Source organism: Melanerpes formicivorus, unplaced genomic scaffold (assembly GCF_026170545.1).
Source record: "Melanerpes formicivorus ecotype bairdi unplaced genomic scaffold, bMelFor1.0.p_v2 SCAF_5, whole genome shotgun sequence".
Classification (NCBI taxonomy): Eukaryota; Metazoa; Chordata; class Aves; order Piciformes; family Picidae; genus Melanerpes; species Melanerpes formicivorus.
In genome coordinates, this window is record NW_027142357.1 from 11828702 (window position 1) to 11850555 (window position 21854).

General features: G+C 44.2%; 1 long non-coding RNA gene across 1 annotated transcript; it reads left to right on the forward strand.

Moving 5' to 3' along the window:
* Positions 1-3347: 3347 nt before the first annotated feature.
* LOC137440994 (uncharacterized) lies at positions 3348-19746 on the forward strand. Its single transcript, XR_010987284.1, has 7 exons — positions 3348-3494; positions 11218-11291; positions 12495-12574; positions 12649-12901; positions 13183-13434; positions 18404-18614; positions 19311-19746. It is a non-coding gene; the product is annotated as an uncharacterized lncRNA (long non-coding RNA).
* Positions 19747-21854: the final 2108 nt, after the last annotated feature.

Genomic DNA, 21854 nt, shown 5'->3' on the forward strand with positions numbered 1-21854 from the left:
CTTTGTGAGTGGGCCTGGTTGTGCTTCCCCCTATTCTTAGAAATCTTGGGACCTGATACTAGAAGCATTTGTAGCTTGTAGGCTATTGGGGCAGGAGATGAGGCTGGGCAGGGCTTGCTATCATTGGAGGAAAGCACAAGGATAGTAGGTAGAAGGTCTGGCTTACCTTGAGCCATGAGAGACTACCTGGATGATGTGCACACACCTTGCAGGCATGTGGAGAGAGCACTTGCAGGATGCTAAAGAGCACGATGCTGTGAAGTGGGTTGGCTCAGCTGTCTCCTTCAACACCACTTGCCCCATCCTGTCTTGCACTGCAGAGGAGGGCAGAAATACTTTTGTGATGAAGAAATTATGCAGATTCAAATTGGGGGTGGGGGGGAGAAAGTGTATTAGGGGCCTGGGTGTTGCAGCTAGAGGCTTGGAGATAAGCTTCAGAAATGCCTTTGTTTATGCCAGGCTCAGGATTTCCAGACACAGTTCTGTGCTCCTCTATTCTTGCTGCAGGAATGGAAGCATATCTCAGTTGGAGGGAAGAGCACTGGCTTGTCTTGCAACAGCCAGGGCCTGGCTCCCTTATATGGAAGCCCCTCATGATGCAAAATCTGCCCTGTTCTCTGCCACATGTTGCAAATCTCAGCCCATGGCTCAGGACTCAAGCTGACTTCTTTGTTTTCTTGTAAGGTGACATGAAGTCTCCATTCCTTATCCAGTGGTCCTGCACGGCATCCCAGCAAGGTCCCCACACAGTCACCCCTGCAGGAACAGATCTGGAGGTATCCCTGGGAAGATGATTTATACTATAGGTCTTCTGGTTCACTCTTGTCCCTAGAAGCAACAAGAAGTGCTTGGCATTCAGTCTAAGGACAGTACCATAACATGCTCGTGCCATGCAGTGAATGTTGAACATTATGTGAAGCAAGGGCATGAAGGTAGATTGAATTTCATGTTCACATTCTAAGGAACTGGGATAACAAAGGGCAGAGTTAGATGGCTGTGGATTTCCCCACTGGGATGAGTCTTGGTAGAGCACACCAAGGGATTTGGTTGTAGTCGACTTGAAATTATTATTGCATTCTTCTTCAGAAATCTCTCTCTTTCTCCTCTTCTTCCTTTGTGCAGGTTCTTTTTCTCTTGGAGTCAGTGTTCTGGCCAGCTGCAGTCTAATGTTTACTCAGCTGGGAGGCATAACTTCCCTTCTGCCTCTCTGCTGATCTATATGTTGTCTATACATGGGCCAGCAGCAATGTCATTGCTGCTCCATCCATATCAGCTTCTGACTTGAATTATCTGCTGGCAGACCAGGGCTGAAGTCAAAGTGAATGCAAACATCCATGCAAACATTGTTTTATACAACAGAGGCCTGAGGGTGGGAGAAACTTCATCATCACTTCATAAGGCAGAGGAGTACCAAGTTATATAGACCAAAGGCCATGATTAGATAGCTGCAATTTCACTTAAGCCTGCTGTTCCTTGTGTGTTATTTACAAACAATAGGAGACAGGGGATTTTGACACAACACATTTTCTGTGTCATGTATCAGGAGATTGAATTCTGTCCAATACCAAAGAAAGAAAATAATGATTCTGGAATTTTCTCAAGCTCAGGAAAACCTGTTTATTCTTCCAGCCTTGGCTGGTCCTAATTATGGGAGACTTCTTCAGACCAGGACAGCTTCAAATATCCCTTCTGTGCTAATACTGATAGGCCACTGCAGCAGGCTGATAGATCCCAATTATTTAGAGTGAAAAATTGTACTTTAAGCCTTCTGAGGCTTCAGGGCTCTCCTTGTGGCCTATCAGGCACATGGCATGGGGAGCCTTCTGTTTCATGGAAGAGGCAGAGAAAGCGTTTATGACACAAGACATAAAAAGGGATAAATTTCAAGGTGCATTCTGTAAGTCACAACTTCTGGTTCTCCAAGTTTTTACTTTCTATGGGTAGGGCAATTATGAGAATGTGCTCCTGAAAGAGAGGAAGATTGAATTAAGTGGCAATTGGTGTTGAAGCCTTGCAGCCAACACGGGAATGAGTCCAGTGACTAGAAGGAAAGATATTAATAATTATAAGATGAAGATGGACAAAACCAGAAACATTTTCTAGAATCCTCCATAAATAGTACAAAAGGGATGCCAAACCTAACAACTCAACCACAGCCTTAATGCAGGATAATATGCTCAGGGAAATTAAAATGGTGAGAAGAATTTCAGATGGGACCTCTCTGAGTGTTGACACTGTGGCCTCATGAGTTCAGCTATTTTATGAACTCAGGGACATCAGAAGGTAGCTGTCCCCCAAGAGTATTTAATGATGTTAGGAGACCTCCATCACTGCCTGCTTGCTTCATCAGTTCCTGCCAATAAAATAAACAATAGTGAATGAATATCGTTGAGATTTGGACTATTCAGCTCCAAATGGAGACCAGGATGGGGATTTTCACAGTAGCTGGAGAAAAGTTGGTGTCTGGACTCTACTGACACTTTCCTCTGAACAATGGCTTAAATGAAGACAACTTCTCCTGGTCAGAAAACAAACAAAAAACCCAAGGCAGTCAGAATCTAATAGGGGAGCTGGTGTGAAACTTCTTCACATCCTGCAGCAGCCGTCTGGCCAGGTGAAGATATGTATCCAGTTTCAGTTATTTGTCCTGATATGCAGCCTTCAGCCCTGTATGCAAAAGGTGGCAGATGGGGTGACCACCTCTTAATTTCTGTGACATGATGACTTATTTCTGTCCTGCTTTTGCTAGCCTGGACTGAGCTGCTGTAATCTGGTTGCATTTTTCAGCTGCAGGAAGTATGAAGACTCCTGGGCAGGCAGTCACTACAGATGCATCACTAATGTCTGCTTAAAAAGTATAAAATAGACCTTATTGATTACTGCTAGTGCCCTGGGTGGCTGCAATGCTGAATTCCCCACCTCACATTTTTGCTTCCTTCTGATGCATTTCGAGTTTCTCAGCTGTGCCCTTTGTAATCTCTCGCTTCTGGAGGGAAGGCAGCACCCTGACCACACACAGGCTTCAGGCTGCCCTGGTGAGCCCCCAGGAGCATCCCAGGCAGTGAGCAACCGGCACTGCTGAGCCCACCAACTACTCTGAGCACTTGAGGTCAGCAACAGTCAGCTGTTCAAACAGATAAACATGTGTGTTGAGACCAGTGGAGGAAAACCCAACAGAACCACAGAGGTCCTGAGCTCTAGAGGCGGTGTTGTGGCTTTCTGAGTCTGCCCTTCTCCTTTGATCTTTGTCCTACCTTCTTCTACTGCTGCATTTCACCCCCCATTTATTTGCTTCCTTTTGTTTTCCTAGGTGGTTCTAGTTTCTGTTCAAGCACTGGGCTCTGCCTTGGAAATCTTGCCTTGGGCTTTCAAAGCCATTCAAGAGTAAGTCCTTCCTCCAGAGTTAATTCAGCTTTCACTAACAGTGTGTGCTGTACCCCATCCAGATGTTTCAGCCTACCTCAGAGGACTGAGCTAGGAGGTGGAGGCAGCAGGTAAGCACCACTTTTCTTGTATTTTACATATTTTCAAATCTATTTTCCCACCTAAGTTTTAGAGTCATGTTTTCCTCCAAGGATCTGTTCCTGTGCTGTGGTACCTCCATTTCCCACCTAAAAAGCAGCTCCTTCAAAAAAACAAAATGTGAGCCAGCTGCTCTTCCTTGCAGCATGTCAGATGTGCTGGAATAGGACACACACATTCATTCATCCATCCTAATACATTTGTTACTAGTTTGCATCTATTAAAAATGAGACCAAGTCTGGACATCTGTCTTGTTATCCAACAGCAGATTAAAAAAACCCAAACTCTTCTGGCTCTGTGGGAGGGATGTAGATAAATGGCAGCTGGATTCTCAGAAGTTTTCTTCCAGGAACCATGTAATGGAACTCAGTGTGAAGAAAGTCCATCCCATACTCTTGCATATTCCAGAGTAATGGAGGAGTTGGTCACCGCCTTCTCTACAAGGTAGCTGTCACTGAGATTTGCGCTGTAGAGGCTCTCAGACACACTCTGTGAGAGCCAGAGGTGAACTGCCTTTGTAAGGAAAGGGACATTTGCCTGTCATCCAAAGGTACTGAAGCTTGGGTGGGTTGCACTCTCAGGACACCAGCGCTCCTTAGTTGCCCTGTACACCCTCTACCCTTGGGCTCATGGGGCCCATTTGCCTTGAGGGCAGGGACTACAAAGTAAGTATGCCCTTCTCTTCTATCACCCTGTCTCCTGAGTAGGCTTTTGTAGACTTGCCTCCATCCCTGTTCCTTCCTTCATCTCCTGCTGGTTCTGACCCTTGGCTGGGTGCTGTTTGCCCCTTTGTTTGTCTGCGGCTGCTGGTGAAGCCTGTGCTGGGATCCTGCTCCACACAGTGGCATGCAGATGCTGTGGGGGAGCATGCTGGTGGTGTGGGACCTACCTGTACCAGAGCCCCCTCTGGTTCCTGACTTGTTCCTTGACATGAAGCTGGCCCCTCTTGCAGCTTGCTGACAGTATGTGGTTATAGAAGCTGCTTTAACAGATTGTTCTTGGCTAAAATAGGGCTTAAATCCTAAGTTGATGGCTCCAATGTAACTTTAAAAAAGAAAACAAGACATTTTAAACACTTTATATTGTAAAACATTGACATATTTTTTCCTTTTCCTTCTCCAACATGCAATCAGCACAAAACATATTCCTAAAATCTCCTCCCCTCGGATTTGACAACATGGCCATGTTTCTTTGGGAGGCTGATTTTGTTCCCCAGGGCAATCAAACTATATTCCAAAGTTTCTCTAGTCATTGGCTGGAAAGAGTAATTTAACACGGAAAATGTAATGAATAGTCAGATTGGGTCCTCTTCATTTCTGTAATTGAATGCATGAGCTCAACTTTATAATGAGAGTCCTTTGCCCTTCCGAACAGGTTTTCGTGTCAGATGGAGCGTGCTCAAAGCAGAGCAACTAAGCTGGTGAAAGGCCTTGAACACAAGTCTTACTAGGAATGGCTGAGAAACTGGGTTTATTTAGTCTGGAGAAGAGAGGCTGAAGGAGACTTCCTCATCCTTTACTACTACATTCAAGGAGGTTGGACTGAGGTGAAGGCTGGTCTCTTCTCACGTGCAGCTGATGACAGGACGATGGAAAATGGCCTCAAGTTACGCCAGGGGAGGTGCAGGTTGGCTATTAGGAAAAATTCCTTCACAGAGAAGGTTGTCAAACACTGGAACAGATTGCTCAGGGAAGTGGTGGAGTCCTGGAGGTGTTCAAAAGGGGATTGGATGTGGCACTTGAAGCCATGGTTTAGTTGTCATGAGGTGTAATAGGTTGGACTTGATGATCTCTCAGGTCTTTTCCAACCTGGTAGATTCTATGATTCATACCTGGAGGCATTTAGAAGATGTGTGGATGTAGTGCTTAGGGATGTGGTTTAGTGGTGGTACCTTAGCCATAGTTGTGGAATTGTGAGCTCCAGGTGAGTGTTGGTCTTGATGATCTCAAAGGTCTCTTCCAACCTCAAAAGTTCCACGATTCTGTGATTCTATTTTATGATTTTACTCCCCTTTAATGTTGTGAGGGAGGCTGTGAGAAGGCAAGGGTATGCATATGATAGGGATGGAAGGAGGAGAAAAGGACATCTTAGTGTGGGGATATAAACTGAGTTTTGACATGTCAGTGGAGCAGAGTGGTTTCCTATCCTCAGCTATTTCTCTCACCTTTCATGCAGTCTTTGTCTGCTACATATGTTCCACTTTAAGCATGCCAGAACTATGACAGAAGGAAAGGACAGGGAAAGGGTGGGGGAAGAGGATAAAAAAATCTCAGTAAATGTTCTGTTCTGGAGAGAAAACAGGACTTTATCAAAATATTAGCAGAGCACCGGCTGGTGCCGATTAACAGAGCTCTCTCTGGGTGAGAGTTTTCCATTTCCCTTGTGCTGTTTTTCTTACCCTGGGCTTCACATAGCCTTTCCTAAAGTGTGAAGATTTGACCACCAAGATTAATTTACTCTTCTCATCCAGCCTGGGCACTGTTTCTGAAATCTGTAATGTGCATTCAAAAGGCTGATTTCCCTGGAGGACCAAGTCCCTTCCAAACAGGCTGGTTCAGGCTTGTTGGATAAAGAATGATAAAGGGTCATGAGAAATAAAAATGCATTGTGCAGATGCCCATTAACTAAAGAGCCTGGCTGGAGAGCCTGTATCCCAGTAGCTGGTTTGTAAAAGCTGCAGTGCTAGGCTGGGTCTGACTCCCAAGGCTCTTGAGAAGTCTGCACATGAATGCTCTGCACCTTTGCTGCTGCGTCCTGGACTCCATCCGGGTGCTGGGCTTTTGTGGAGGTGAGGAAAGTATTGCTCATTCATAAATGCATGTTTTTAGGGATATTATTCCTGAACATAAAGTAGAACCAGCTTTTAGAAGCAGAGGATAAAGATTTGGCTGGGAAGCTCTGAGCTGGAGGACCAATAACTTGGGAATTGCTCTGAAGTGTTTGATCTGTCTCAGGCCAGCAAATGCTGAGCCAGCGCCTGCCGTTAAGTGGAAGTTATTTTCTGCATCCACCAGAGTCCTATAAAACCATTTCCTCTGGGACCTACAGGGACAGCCAAAGCTGCTTTTTTTTTTTTTTTCTTTCCCCAACAATATCAATATGTGAGTGTTGAGGGAAGGAGGACGTGCTGTATGACAGATTTAGGGCTAGCCTTGGGGCTCTATCGCCTCTCCAAACGGCTTTGCCAGAGTGTTGGAATTGCCTCCTATTCATCTGTAGAGAAGGCTGGCCTGGTGCTTAACAGGCAGAGCTGGTGTTCCTGAAGCCTGGGTCCCACACTCACCTCTGGTACAGGCTCTGTGTGTCAGCCTGAGGAGATTATATAGTCATGCAAGGCAGGGGAAATGGCTGTCTTTGGGGCTTTGGGACAAGCAAAGTCAGTGCCTGCGTGCACGGGGGATGTCTTAAATAAGTGGATTACACACCCCTCGAAGCAGGACCACCTTTGTGTTTGTATAATATCTGTCACAGAGGAGCTTGATTCCCAGATCTCTAGCTGGAGCCACACTGATGAAAGACCTGCACTAACGCAGGCTTGGAGGTTCCTTCTTGGCAGTACTTCTCTGAAGATATCCTCCATGCAAGAGGCCTCCAGTGACTTTCTGTTCCAGGTCTTCTAATGAAATTCTGTCATCTCTGTAGCTAGACTGTCCTTTGTCTAAATTAATTTCCTCTGTGTGATCAGGGGAATGGACCTCAGCACAGATAGCTCAGAACAAGTTTCTTTCTGTAGATGCCTTCAATTTTCAGAGATGAGCTCCCTGGGTATCTGCCCTCCTCATGTCATTCCTTCTTCCTCCTCCCACTTGCTCCTTGGAAGCCTTCATCTGCTTTGTGAAGCATAACTGTACTTGTGCAGCATTCTTTGGTTCCTTTAGGGATCCCATCCCTATGTTGAAGCATATTCAGTCCTGAAAGTTGAAATCACAAGGGTTGTGCTCAAACCTTCCAGATTATTCTGGAGGCCAGCAGCTGGGTATCCAGGGAGACCACTTCCTTCAAGAGGTGGGTGCTTTGGCAATAAGAAAATGGGAAAGGTCCACCTGCAACTGATGCCTTTCAGCTCTTGTGTTTGCCTGAGACAATTATTTTATTTGCCTTGGAAATCCATTTGCAAGGCTGAAGGAAAGAAAACCAATCTTCTCCCCATCTCTGCCCCACCACCTAAGTGCTAAAGCAGATCCCAGGAGATGAAGCACCAGGAGGTGTATGAGGAAGGAGGCTTGGCAGAAGAGTTTTGTTCTCTGGTTGTGCCTTGGGGCTTTTCCCCTTGGAGCCCCTGGAAGGCCAGTGGGGAAATCATTCCAATTCCAGGCTTATCTGCTTCCACACACATTTAACCCAAGCTGTTTCCTACTTTCCAAGAGGGAAGCAGGCATGAGGTTTGCAGATTCAAAGTAAAGGGGGGAACTGAAAATTATATCAGCAGTTTTACAGCGATTCCTTTTCTTGGCAGGAGATGAGGGAGAACATCTCCCCTGCTCTAGGACAGAAGGTGGAGGAATGCAAATGCTGAAACATTTTTCAGTTTGCCCTCCCCCAACAGTTTTATTAAGGTTCATAAATTTATGCTCAGAGCTCATATTCCCCCATGCCTTTTAACCCTCTGTGGCCTCAGAGGTCACTCATCCTGAGAGATTGCTGCCTGCCCATGGAAAACCACCCCTCCCATCAATGTTTACTCTGAAGGCTGTGGCAAGCAACCACATGGTGTCATCTCCAGTCATAGAAAACAGAAGTCACTGGGGAAAAGTGTGTTTGAGGCAAATGTTTACCATGAGCAAGCACATTGATTAAGCTAAGCCCGTTGAGCAGAGGCAGCTGGTGGGGAGCCCACAGGCCATATTGCATGTCGAACTCTTGTCCATCGCAGCGTCCTGTTGCACCCATCGGTATAAGGGATCCTGCCTTTCAGGCTCAGATCTTCCCTTCATTGAGGCTACCTTTCCTTCTCTTGCTTCTAGGCATTTCAATAAGACCCTCTCAATAAAGACTTGAGCTCCCAATCCCCACCTCATCTGAAACTGTTGTCCAGGGCACATAATTTTCCTTAAAACCTCTATTTGATGTGTCAGATATGTCAGATCCTCTTTTCGTAAGTGCCACCAGCTTGAGTGCACCCTTTTGGTACCTATTTTCTGTGCAAAAAAGGTTTAAAAAAAAACGGGGGGGGGGGGGAAGGGGGGGGGGGGAGGAAATAATTGTGCTGCTGCTGCCTTTGCTCTGATGTATCCATTTACATCCACAGAAAGGGGTATCACTCCTTTTCCAGTCCTGAGTACAGTAAGATCTTGTGGCTTCAGTGTAATATAAATAACAAGCCTAATAATGCAGGGAAATGAGTAGGTGAAGATATGACTGAGGAATATGATATTGCCTCAGAAATGTTTCAGTGTGGTAGCTTTGGTACTGTGGTTTCCCAGTGTGGCAGGAGAGCAGTGGAAAGTTCATTGATCCCAGCAGAGCACTGTTGCCCGGTGCCCTCTTATAACAAGAAACCACTGAGGTAGTCACAACCCCTTTGGCAAAAACATTTTCTTCATGGAGAGTTAAGATATATCCATGGTGGTAGGAGCCTGTTAAATTGATAACCTCTGCTGGACTGGTGTGCAAGTTCATCTAACAGCCCACAGCTCTTTCAGGAGGGCAGTGATGTTTAATGAAATATCTGGTAGATGTGTCAAAGTTTCCATTTTCCTTGCAAGCTTTGCTAAAATTGCTAAAGTTTTGGGGCAATGACACAATGTTTTTGATTAAATTCTTAATCCAGAGCTAATGTATTTCCCCATATGGAGGAACATCAGCTTCTCCATGAAGATGGGGATTCATAGTATGCCTCCACATCTGCTGAACCATTCAAAGCATGGAGTCACTGACCCTGCTGTCCCTCCAAGTGTTCTTGCTGGTTCTTAAGAGGTCAGCCCAGATAGGCATAAGCCCTAAAGTGACTGTTTCTGCAAGGAGAACCATTCTGTCCCTCTTGATCTTCTGTATCAGCCTAGAAATGGGGTGATTTTAGTCCAATTTTTGCAACTATAGCCTTTTCTCTGGCAATTGACTTGGATAGTTGGTGGCTTGTTGTTTCTTTGGGGTTTTGTTTGTTTGGGTGTTTTTCTCAAGACGATGGCAAGCAACAGGAATTGATGATTTGTAAAGCATTAAAAACATACTTGGAAAAAAAACCCTGCTCCCAGTTAGTCTGGTTCCAAGGAACAGAATTAGTTTATACATGGAGCAAGCAGAAGCATTCGGTGCATTGTTTACTTGCTTTTTGCTGCAAGAGAGAAGAAAGTCAGCAAAGCAGAATAGTAAGCTGTGTTGCTTCAGAACAAAACATTTTTTTTCTTCCACATTTCCCATAAGGCATTAGCACTTTCCAAATGTGACACAGGAGAGGCAAATGCTCAATGGTCTGTGGATGTAATGTTTGCTTAAGTACCATGACATATGTGCATATGTGTATATACACACACACACGAGATATTTTAGTTCTACTATTTAAATTCAGGGTGGGATACCCTTCAGCACTGCATTTCTCAGCATATGTGTTCTTATCCTCACTTATTCTTTATTTCTGCCAATGCCTAAATTTGGAATACTAAACAGCCACAAGTATGCAGCTGGTGGAGATGCAGGAATTCATTTGGAGGGAGCGAATTTTGATCTCAATGTGATATGTTTACAAGGGAAAGAGTCGTTACAGCTGCAGGAGAGGAGATTTCTGTGCTGGTATCTGTCTGTAATGTGTATCATGGACTTGCTTTTGTGAGTGCCTTGGGGCAAAACTGAAGCTTTTAAACAGAAAACAGCAAGCAGATTCAGTGCCACACCAGGGAGATATGTGTATATACACATAGGTATCTATAGGAAACACCTGTTTGCACTTCATTGAAGCTGTTTTTAGCTCTTTACACTGCCGTGGCTACAAGGAAACACCCAGGAGAGGGTGGGCACCAGGGAGGAGGCAGCATCCTTGTGGCGTGGTCACTTGCTCTCCAGGTGAAGGCAAGCTCCTCTGGGGACATGGAGGTGACTGAGGGGAGCTCTGACCTGTGGAGCACTCACTGTGCAACCCTTGAGCATGTGCAAAGCCTGCCTGTCATCACCCTGGCCAGTGCCACAATGAGCAACGAGGTGATGGTGGCTGGGAGTGAGGCAGATGTAGCGAGGGAGACTGGAGAATAACAGGCAACCGGGTGGGTGCTGGAGAACAGAGGAAAGTGAAATTTGACACAAATTCATGTGCTCTACCTTCTAAATCATCTTAGTACTCTGTGACCAAAGTACTTCTCTGGGGTGGGTTTCTGGAAAGCTGTTCTATCCCTCTGATAGCCTGCTTTTTGAGTCTGGTTATTGGTCATCCCAGGAGATACCAGCCGTATGTTCCTCAGGAGAGTATTGGGGTCATATTCTACCCTCCTCCCCACCCCCCCATTATCTCAAGTGAGGGCTGTGCTTATGTGGGAGAACTGCTCTCCTGCTCCAGCACAACTCCCAAGCTCTCTTTTGACAGTTTATCGCCATGTGATATGCCTGAATGTTTCCTCACTCTGGCTGTCAGCAGAGAGCACGTGGCATCCAGAAACGGGGCAAATAACTGATGTGATTTGGTTTGGTCACAAATATCAATTCCTACCCATTCCACCACCATAGGTTTTTAAACCAACCATTTTTTCCCTTGTCTTTTTTTAACAGTAAATCATCAAGATGTACAATCCTCTCAGCACTACTGCCAACCTGAAGCTGTTGAGGGAGTCTCTTAAGGCAAGGTGAGCTGTGCTGTGAAAACCCTCCTATGTTACCCACCACAACAATAAAATATTGGCAGGGAAACAGAAAGAAGATATTCACAACTCTCAAATTGGACACTGACTCTCCAGCTGTAATATTGCTTCCTTTGCTCCAGGAATTAGTCACATTGATAAGATAATTTAATTTTTCCTTCTGTGATATTGCATGACAAAGATTTATTTTTTACTGGGGGGAGGGTAGGTTTCAAGATGTTATTTGGTCTAAAGCACTATGGGGTGGTGCAGCCCATTGCTCATGTAGTGAATTATGACCAAATCACTGCAGGACTCAGCTGCCTTTGAAAGGGAATCCCATCTCTTTGGGGAGATGTCTGGAGGTCAGGTTCTTTGCTGGTAGCGATTCATATGTCACTGTACTTACACTGCTACAGATAGGACCCTCTCCTGCCTTTAATGCTGTGGTGTTCAACCTTTGGTGCAGGGAGAAAGAAAGTCCAGGGTAATCAGATGTGCCAGAAGTAGGTAAGATTTATTTAGGGTATAAGAAAGACAGGTAATGTCTATGGAGGTACTGTCTTCTGCAGTACCTCCAGCTGCCCCCATGGCTTGAGGCAGCATTTTGCTATCAGGTTCTGCATCTTGCTTTGGCTCAAAGCAATGTGTTTTAAGGGACAAACTCCTTCCTACCCCACAAAAGGCCTACCTCTACTCAGACCTTAGTGTTGAGTCCACAGGCAGATGTCCTCCACCCCTTCTTCTGCTCAGTCATGCCCACCCAGCAGCTCCCTTTCTGCCCATCACCCTTCCCTCTTTGCATTCTCCCAGCCCTGCCACCCATCTCTTCCCACCACCCTTCTCCCACCTCTCTCACTGGTTTTCACTCCACTTTTTCTATGGATTTCTCTCCCATCTTTAAGATGGACAAGGAGAAACAAAGGGGTGAAGTCCATGGGCTTGAAGGGGACATGGTAGCATCCACCGCCCCCAACCCCATGTGCCTCCCCCCACTTCCCCAGGCAGCTGTTGAGGAAGATCAAAGTGTAGAGCAAAAATAGAAAGAGGGGAAGAGCTTGTGGGTTTGACATCTGGAGGCCAGAAGCAGCTCCTGCTTTTGAGTAGGCAAGAGCTCAAGGAGGAAGGGTAAAAGTGGGTTTACAGTCTCTTATATTTTACAGGGATTAAAAACTTTTTATAGAGTTACATGGTTTGCTGTTATTTTAGGTTGTGGTGTCTGTCTTAGTCATCTGTGAGGCCCTAATTGCAGAATCAGGGATGATAACAGCGCTTTTATAGATAAACAGGTGGGTATTTTCTGACAGGTAAAACACTGATTTATCTGTGATGCATCATCTAACAGCCTTATTTTTATTCCTAGGGGTGTTAAGAGGCACCTGGGAAATGCCTGTGCTGCTTGGCTGAATAAAACAGGTGTTGTTTTCTTTTGGAACTGGATGTTTTCAATGACAAGGGCTCAGAAAGCATCCAAAACCCAAGGGGGATGTACATAGCAGGGCCTGGTTTTTCAAAGCCTTTCACTTCTAGGATGTCTGTCTCCAATCCTATTGCAAAATACAACCTCTGGACAATACTGCCAACTATATGGTTAAAAATCCTGCCACCAAATCAAGGTGAGACTTAAAAAATGAAGTTATTTAATCACATGGCAATGTTAAAGGGGAGTTCAGTGGGCAAAGTGTTTTACAGAAATATGTGTATCTGAGTGGGGTAAGAACCACTGGAGGCACCATAGCAAGACATTTTGTGGTGAAACCACCTACCACTGAAAAATGCAATTTTCAAGAGACGATTTGTGCCTAGGGTGAAGAGTAATTTTGGCCATGAATGAAAATAGTGTGGGGGGGAAGGGTGAGAATGGAAAGGACAATTTTGATTGATTCTCTTCTTACAGGAGAAGGCCACAGAATAAATAGAAGACACAATTTTTGATGGGACAAAAATGTATCATCTGATCCCAAACAGCCTAGAGATTCCTTTTCTCATATACTTCCCCCCCATTTTCGTTAGCAATTCAATTTGTCAAAGTGATGGAACTGATGGGAAGTGTTTGGTGGTTCATGGCATGTGGACATGTTGGATTCTCTGTGGTCATTTCTTAACTTCAACCACCGTGACTGCTTGCCATTGATTGCCTGGATGTAAGGTCAGTGACCATCTCCTACTCTTGGATCTAGTGCTGAAGTAGGTTTTTCTCCTCTTCCAGTTGTACCTTCCAGTCACTACAAAACAAAATGTTTCTCATTTGCATTGGCTTGACATGTTTCTTGTGGTTTTCCCCACCTCAAAGCAGGGTTGCTGTGCATGGTACCAGACATGTGGGTCATGATGAAGTAAAACCATACCAGGTTGTGTGTCTTGGTGCTTGCACTGTGTCACTTTCATTAGCAAAGTGATTACTGTTTGCTCATGGTCTCCTGAATTCTACTTTGCACATCACCCATCGCGTGTAGCAGAAGATCACAGAACTGGGCAATGCTTACCAGAAGACTTGAGGAAAGGATGGAAAAAACCGTAAGTGTGCACGTGCTGGAGGTTGGATTGGGCACAAATGAGAGAAGGGAGAATTGCAAAAGGTTGTGGGTTTGTTTTTTTTCAATGGTGAGGGCAGAGAGAACGATAGATGCCTTCATGTGAAACTGGAGCTGCATCCAGGAATGGTATTTATATGCACAGATGTAGCTTTCAATCAGAATGATGTAAACACTGCTGCAGAATTTTTTGACCAGGCTGTTTGGGAAACATGATGGATTAAATATGACAAGCAGGATTCCTGGACGTTTATTTATCCGCTTTTTCATTTGTGCCAGTTTCATGTTAGGCAAAGCTCTGGCTACCAGACCAATACTAAGCCTTGGGGGCAGGCAAGGCTTGGGGAGGAGGGAGCCACAAAGAGAGTGTTTTCCAAGCCTCGTCTAATTTAAAGCATCTTTTGCTGAGTGGTGCAGCGAAGAGGATGTGGCTAACACAAATAAAAAAATCATAAAGGGATCAAAGTGTGTGTGCAAATTCGTTCCTTGTGGCAGGAGTTCTGCCAGTTTGCATGCTCGCTCACTCGCTCGCTTGCCTGGAAAGAAAATAGTTGTCCCCGCCCCCGTCCCCCATGATGGAGTGAGCAAATCGCATGTCAGAATCTCTTCTGGATTTCATAAGGCTTTCAGTATTGATGGATGGCTGGGATGACACCAGAGTCTGTACAATGTGCCTCAGATCTGAGCTGCTTCCCCTTGGTCCCATGGTTGCACATGAAACAGCCGCATGAACGAGATCTATTTATAAGTGGCTCAAAGGCACCACAAATATGGGTGGATTCTGGCTTGAAGGCTCAGGCCACCAGGAAGCTCTCTAGCACTTGCAGGATCCTAATGTTACCCCAGACTCTGTATGCTTCCTGGTGAGGTGAACAATGAAGAAAGCTTGTCTTGGAAAGAAAAAAGATATAATAATAATAATAATAATAATAATAATAATAATAATAATAATAATAGTAAAATAAAGCTGTGGTGCTAGAGTGATTCATATCAGATGGCATCAGCTGAAAGAATTTGGATGATTAGGAATTCTTATAAATAAAGATACCTAGGTCATTAAAAGGGCTAGGTGAGCAGAACTAAGGCTGTACAGTAAATCTGGTGTCTCTGATACTGGAAGACAAGCTGGAGATCTACATCAGATATGAGAAAATCTGCAGGGTTCAGGTTGGAAACCTCCAGTGTGATGACTATCACTGTTTGTGTGCAGGCTGCACTAGAAGATTCCTACATGTGCACTTTGCCAGCAAAGGGCAGGCAAAAGCTAATGCCACCCCTGCTTTAATATCTCTGCAATTTGCTGTGCTAGTGTTGGAGGCAGGGCTATCATAATGACCAATACCACAAGGAGGTTGCACACCCGCCAGAGCATTCCACTGACCACCACATGGGTAATGCTGAGCTCTGGTTCATCCAGCTAGCTTTGTGCTCTGAGCCTCTGTTTCAGGGTGCCCTGCTCAGATGATGGCCCACCCTGGGTAAAGTTAGGAAGACCTAGGAGATCTAGGACCCCAAGGAGTTCCACTGCAGGTACTATCCCCATCTGCAGGCTTGCGCTGTCTGTTCTGCTGTCTTCTGACCCACAATAGAATTACACATAGGGAGAAGATACTTGTCTTCAAGGCAGCCACTGTAGCTGTTGAGTCACTGACTGCTGCCTAGCCCCAAGCCAGTTCTCCCAGCTCAACAAACTCATACTGCTGCGGAAACCACATGACACAGCAGGGCCATGGTTGTGTTTCCTACGGGAGCACCAGCCCACTAGAATAACATCCACAAAGAACAAAAGCTAAACGTCTGGGCAAATCTACCACTGGAAAAAGAGTCAGTCTAAAAACCAAAGGGAACATGCCTTCAAAAACCATGTGGCATTGCTAATGAAAAATAAACATCCATTTTGCAACTGCAGAGAAAGGAAAAGAAAATTAAGTCAAAGCATAAAGTCTTGTTCTTATATTCTAGGAATTTTCTCCATTGGAGACTGTCAAATACTGCATGCCAACACTTGGGAGAATGACAACAGCATCTTTAAGTGCAATGAATCAAAGCAGGAGAGTAGATTTTTATGGAACCCAAAATGCTATTCTTAGAAATCTTCCAGAATCAAAAAATAAACAATTCATCAGGAAAAGAAATGTTCAAACTCACAGGGGAGATTAGCTCTCATCTGAGTGGAAACAAAACCTCAAATGAGCCATATCGTCCTTCCCACACTTAGTTAATTGCAGTATTGTTCAACCAAGTGGTTGGAAGGCTGCAGAACTAGATGCAGTTGATAATGTCTTAAGAAAAAAGGGGGGGAAAAGGCAGAAAATAATAATTTTTTCCCATGTGGCAAGTTCCAGAGATATTGCTTTGCCAAGATCAAGGGTGGAAGTGTAATCGATGGACAGGGGTGTCTCTGGGAAACAAAGACACCAGGAGTGCAGAATAAAAGATGGCTAGAACCTGACAAGAGGAACTACACGTATATGTGGAGATGTTGAAGCCTACAATGCTTTAGGTCAGAAGTCTGACAGCAGACAGCTCTCTAGTTGAGAAGGCAGAGGAGTGAAGAGATCGAGCTGTTGATGTATAACCAGGCAAGATATCTGGACACAGGGAAGAGCTCAGCCAGCGCTACAGATTTTGCGGGTCCTTCAACACAGGACATCTGCAAATTAAGATCTGACACTTTCTCCACTAAAATTAGTAAATTACAAGATAAGATTTTAATGCCAGAGCTACCTAGTGAAAACATGCTACCTGTATCTAGACAAAACAGTTGCTTGTAATGAGGAGCAGATGCCTCTGTGCTTCCACTGCATGAGAAACACAAAGCAGATTGCCCTCAACCTTAGAGGACTCTGGCTCTCAGTTTCCAGACCTGGTGTTGATGCAGATGGGGTTGAGCATGTCAGGGATGGGCAGCTGCCTTGTCTTAACTGTGGTGGGATTCACATTGCACATAGACCTTCCTCAGCTTGCTCTTTTCTGTGGGAATGAAAGCATGTCATGATGATCCCACTTCCTAAGGGTGGTCTAAGGGGACTCTGTGGATGAGAGGTCTTGTAATGATCTCTGCCATGTATTTTTTTTTTGGGGGGGGAAATGGGGGTGGAAATGCTTATTATTGAAAAATGCTCATTAGCAAGTATCACCATCATTTACCTCTCTAGAACTGCTTCAAAATGTGAGTGCACATGGAATGGATTTTTTTTCTGCAAACAGACTTGCAGATATCCCCAGAGGAAAAAACAAAACAAAACCAAAACCAAAAACAAACCAGAAATCAAACTAATTTGTATTTTAAAAATAAAACCAAGCCAAGCTTCTTGAATGACTCCATAAAAATTCTAACAACAACAACAGCTGAAATGAAAGAAACAAAAAAAGGCCTGAAGAAACAATCCCTACAAAATAAGCACTAAGGGGCTTCTGTTACTTGCAGGTATATTCCCAGTGATTTCTTTCTGGATCACGCGAACACCAACACAGCCATTAAAAGTCAATTCTTTCCTTTTATTAGCAATAGCCACAGCTTGATGATGCAAACCACATTCAGTATTCAGAAGGGAGATTTTGATCAAAGCATTTCTGAAATCAGATGAAAGAAGCATTATAAAAAATGTTCATGCAATATGAGCCAGGAAATGGCTGTCTGGGAGAAGATCTGAGAATATGGGGGGAAAAAAAAAATACAAAGACACCCCCCCCCCCATCCCCCCCCAATTCCCCCCAAAAAAAAAGGGCAACCATAAAAAAAACCCTGACAAAACACCCATTCTGATACTCCAAATAGCCACATAAATAGTGTTGCAAGTCAAAGAAATATTTGCAGAGGCTATGCTTCTTGATTCTTAGAATGAAGATTCCAATTGCCACTTTAAAATGCAATTTTAAAGTGCAATTGCCCTTGGTCAAGCTGCACGATCCTTCAGTTGGAGGATATTATCGTTATTACTTTATTGGATACAGGGTGAAACATAGAGACCAAGAATCAGGAAAAGGCTGAGGCACTTCATGCCTTGTTTGCCACAGTCTCTAATAGTAAGACCAATTGTTCTTTGGGTACCCAGTCCCCTCCCTAAATGTGGGGTGTGGTATAAAGTCCCCATAATCCCAGAGGAAATTGCCATTAGAATCATAGAATCAATAAGGTTGGAAGAGACCTCAAAGATCACCAAGGCCAACCTGTCACCCAAGACCTCATGACTGCTAAACCATGGCACCAAGTGCCATGTCCAATCCCCTCTTGAACACCTCCAGGGATGGTGACTCCACCACCTCCCTGGGCAGCCCATTCCAACAGCTAACACCTCTCTCTGTGAAGAACTTTCTCCTCACCTCAAGCCTAAACTTCCCCTGGCACAGCTTGGGACTGTGTCCTCTAACATACTACTAAGTCCTCTGACATACTACTCCACTGAGACACACACATCCCAGATGGGATCCACCCAAGGGAATGTGTTTAAGAAGAGCCTGGATGAGGCACTTAGTACCATGGTTTAGTTGATTAGATGGTGTTGGGTTATAGGTTGGACTTGATGATCTTGGAGGTCTTTTCCATCCTGGTTAATTCTGTATTCTGTATTCTGTACTCAGGCATCTGGAGGAAGTGCTCACCAAGCCACGTCTCATCATTTACTAGAAGTCCTAGTTAACTACAGAGGACCCAGTTGTCTGGAGTTTAGCAGACTCATCTACAAGAAACACTGGAAGGAATATACAGGCAACTACAGACCTGTCAGTCTGACCTTGGTGCCAAGAACAAATCATCCTGAGTGGCATCACACAGTACATATGGGACAACCAGGTGAGAAGGCCCAGTTAAGAATGGGTTTATGAAAGGCAGGTCATACTTGACTCACCTGAGTTAATCCTAGCTAACCTCTCCTTCTATGACAAGGTGACCCACCCAGTGTGTGAGTGAAAGGCTGTGCATGTTCTTTACATGGACTTTATTAAAGACATTTCCTATAGCACTTTCCAGGAGAAACTGGCTGCTCGTGGCTTGGATGGGTGTACACTTTGCTGGGTGAAAAATTGGCTGGATGGCTGGGCCCAAAGAGAGGTGGTGAATGGAGTTAAAGCCAGTCGGCAACTGGTTACAAGTGGTGTTTCCCAGGGCTCAGTACTGGGACCAGTTTTCTTTAATATTTTTATCAATGAAGGTGATTGAGTCCACCCTCAGTAAGTTTGCAGACGACACCAAGTTGGGCAGGAGTGTTGATCTGCGTGCAGGTGGGGAGCATCTACAGAGGAATCAGGACAGGCTGGATCAATGGGCTGAGGCCAATGGTATGAGGTTCAACAAAGCCAAGTGGCAGATCTTGCACTTGGCTGTGCTAGGTAAATCATTGAACTCAACCATCTTAAAGATCTTTCCCAGCCTAAAAGATTCTATGATTGCTTTGAATCTTTTCAGGCAGGTGAATAGTATCCCAGGTATGACAAGAATGGGCAAGTGTGATATAAACAGGTTCTTCAAGATGGGACCTTTTCTTCCCAGGTGTCCTTTTACCACTTATCTAATGTGAGAAACTTTTTAGATACATGAAGCTGGCAGAGGTGAGTGAAGAAGAAAAGGCTCATACAAATTATGATGGTCTACTCCATGGGACAGCAATTTTCCACTGTAGAATAGAATAAACCAGGTTGGAAGAGACCTTCAAGATCATCACGTCAAACCTACTATCCAACCCACCTAATCAACTAAACCATGCAACCAAGCACCCTATCAAGTCTCCTCCTGAACACCTTCAATGAAAATGTCAGTGCAGAACAGTACTAGGCACAACCAGTATGGTGGTTCTTGTGTTCAAGTTCATCTGAGTTTCAAATTTCTATGGTTCTGGACAAATGTAGTCTTGTTTCTAGCAATGCTTCATCACTATGAAAATCTCTACTTGTTTTAAATCTCATGTCAACTACATTGTGTGCTACTTCCTGACATTTTAATTAAAAATTAATTAAAAATTAAAATAAAATCAGTATACCTAAAGATGAAGGAATGCTCTTTGGTTTTTAATTTGGTGCTGCCTTCTGCAACTTTGTAGTTGCCAGCACTGTGAGATGTAAGAATGAGCTGAATGGAGGGTTTTGAATAGAATAGAATAGAATAGAATAGAATAGAATAGAATAGAATAGACCAGACCAGGTTGGAAGAGACCTTCGAGATCATCATGTCCAACCTATCATCCCACACCACCTAATCAACTAACCCATGCAACCAAGCACCCATCAAGTCTCCTCCTAAACACCTCAAATGATGGTGACTCCACCACCTCCCCGGGCAGCCCATTCCAATGGGCAATCACTCTCTCTGTGTAGAACTTCTTCCTAACCTCCAGCCTAAACCTCCCCTGGTGCAGCTTGAGACTGTGTCCTCTTGTTCTGGTGCTGATTGCCTAGGAGAAGAGACTAGCTCCCGCCTGTCTACAACCTCCCTTCAGGTAGTTGTAGAGAGCAATAAGGTCTCCCCTGAGCCTCCTCCTCTCCAGGCTAAGCAGCCCCAGCTCCCTCAGTCTCTCCTCATAAGGCTTGTGTTCCAAAGCCCTCACCAACTTTGTTGCCCTTCTCTGGACATGTCTGCAAGTAGTTTGACTTGTCTGCAAGTAGTTTAATTTAAAATTCAAAGGTTTTTTGGGTTTTCTTTGTTGCTTCTTTGGTTGGTTGGGTTTTTTGGGGTTTTTTTTTTTTTTGTGTGTGTGGTTTTTTGGGGGGTTGTTTTATTTTTTCTTTGTGTTTGCTTTTGTTTGCCTTTTAAATTATAGGTTAACTTAATCAATGATACAATAACGCCCAAAACTACTGCCCAAGAAGCTACAACCTGGCTTGAAGCTGAAAAATCTAGTTGAAAGCATTCAATTTTCATCACTGAAATGAAAAAGTGTGGTATTGAATTGTTATTTTTTCATGTTCTACTGAATGCAAATGAAAATCTTGAGGAGTGTGTGCACATTTCTAGTTCATTGACAAGTTTATTCATAGCACTTGAAACCTTGTTTTAATGCATTTCCAAAGAGAAAATACTTTTCATCAAGGTACAGATTTCAGTGAATTAAAGAGGAAGCTTTCTATTCTCTAGGCATCACGCAGGCCAGAAACTTTTCCAGGGAAGTTGCTCCCCTTTTTTGTTTTTGTTTTTGTGGTTTTTTTAAGCAATAAAAGTGCTGAGCAGATGCTCTTGTCCATGACAGCCACATGCCCTGTGCTGCAAGCTAGGTGTCCAAATGAATGGTTTCTCATTCTTGAGCAATCAACTGATGTGATTATCATTATTATTTATTTACTATTATTTTAATTTATCAAAGCAAACCAAATTAATAACAATTCCCATAGAGAGAACCTGGGGTGAAGCTTGAGAGACAAACATTGCCTTGCAGTTTTGAGCAAAGACAAAACAAAATAAGGACACTAAAACCAAAGGTGGCTTTGCATGGAAAAGACAAAAAGTTTTATTTCAAAGACTATGTCAGAAGAAACCTATGTCCTTAGAGTTTTAAGAAACTGAGATGCCCAGTGAAACTTTTACTAAGCTTTATCAAAACACTCTGAAGTTCCCTGCACTACGCTTGATCTTAGCTGAAAGGCCAAGAAGTGATTAAGGGCAACAAAGCCTGTGAAGAGTTTAGAGAACAAGTCTTATGAGGAGCAGCTGAGAGAACTGGGATTGTTTAGTCAATCCCATTAAGAGAAGGGGAGACTGAGGGGAGACATCATCGCTCTCTACAGCCTTCTGGAAGGAGGCTGTAGTGGGGTGGGTGTCAAGCTCTTCTCCATACTATCTAGAAGAGAGGAAATGGCCTCTAATTGCACCAGGTGCAGCTTAGATTGGATATTAGGATAAATTTCTTTACTGAAAGGGTGCTCAGGCATTGGAATAGGCTTCCCAGGGAGGCTGTGGAGTTACCATCCCTAGAAGTGTTAAAAAAAATGTGTACAGGTGGTGCTTTGAGACATGGTTTAATGAGATGTTCTCAATGACACTAGAGACCTTTTCCAACACAAACAATTCCGTAATTCTTGAACTTGGTATTTTCATTGAAAAAAA